The sequence below is a fragment of the Chaetura pelagica genome, unplaced genomic scaffold, assembly GCF_000747805.2.
Source record: "Chaetura pelagica isolate M959 unplaced genomic scaffold, ChaPel_1.0 scaffold47, whole genome shotgun sequence".
NCBI classification, from domain to species: domain Eukaryota; kingdom Metazoa; phylum Chordata; class Aves; order Apodiformes; family Apodidae; genus Chaetura; species Chaetura pelagica.
In genome coordinates, this window is record NW_009954140.1 from 6,131,244 (window position 1) to 6,132,244 (window position 1,001).

The window sequence follows — 1,001 nt, forward strand, 5'->3', positions numbered from 1 at the left end:
AGGACATGACCCAGGGACAGAGGCCTGGATCCCAGGATGTGGCCCAGGGACAGAGGACATGACCCAGGGACAGAGGCCTGGATCCCAGCACCCACCTGCCCACTGGAAAACACAAAGACCAGTGCAGAGCCAGCTGCTGTCAGCCCCCAGGTGAGCAGCGTTCCCAGCCCCGCCTGCAGCACCGGCCCCTGCCCGGGGATCATGCTGACCTAGGAGAGACCAGGTGTGTCAGGAGAAGGGCTTAAACACAAAGAACATCCCTCCCCCCCAATTCCTCCCTGCCCACCAGGGAACTGCTCCAGGGCCCTCCCCACCGGAGGGCACAGAGGGAGTTTAACCCCCCTCCCTGCAGCACCCGCTGGAGTTCCCCTCTGAATCCCAGTTTTGCAGCTCAATCCGCAGGCCCCAAAGGGCCAGGACACAGCCCAGCCCATCAGCTCCATTCTGCCTCAGCCCCCCTCCCCTCCAGGGCAGCACCAGGGCAGAGCAGCTGTGGAGAAGCCCAGAGAAGGGGGCTCAAACCTCAGGTGCTTTGTCCCACACCCCCGGGGGGTCCCCAGGGATGTGCCCGATGCCCCACTCGCGGGTGACACTTTCCTGTGCCCAAAAACCCCCCCGTTTCACCGGCGTGGAAGGCAAAAGCCCGCACAGCATCAAGCGGAAAGGGGAACCAGGGTCGGGATGGGGCAGCAGAGCCCCAGGAGCAGGGCAGGGGGCCCAGCCCGGGGAGCAGCGCTGCTGAGGCAACACCCCCATGTGCACAGACACGGGCAGGTCGGTGTGGAAAAGCACACGCGTGATTAGACACGCGTGTGCCAACATTTAAGACGCGCACGTAATTACACACCTGCAAAGACACACACACCCCTGCACACAATAAGAGATACACACGCTATTGGCTTCCTCCCCCTCGCAGGGCTCCCCGAACCCCCCGCCAAGCCCCGCAGAGGGGGTGCCCGGGTCAGACCCCTGCCCAGGGAGGGAGACCCTCCCCCTCCTAC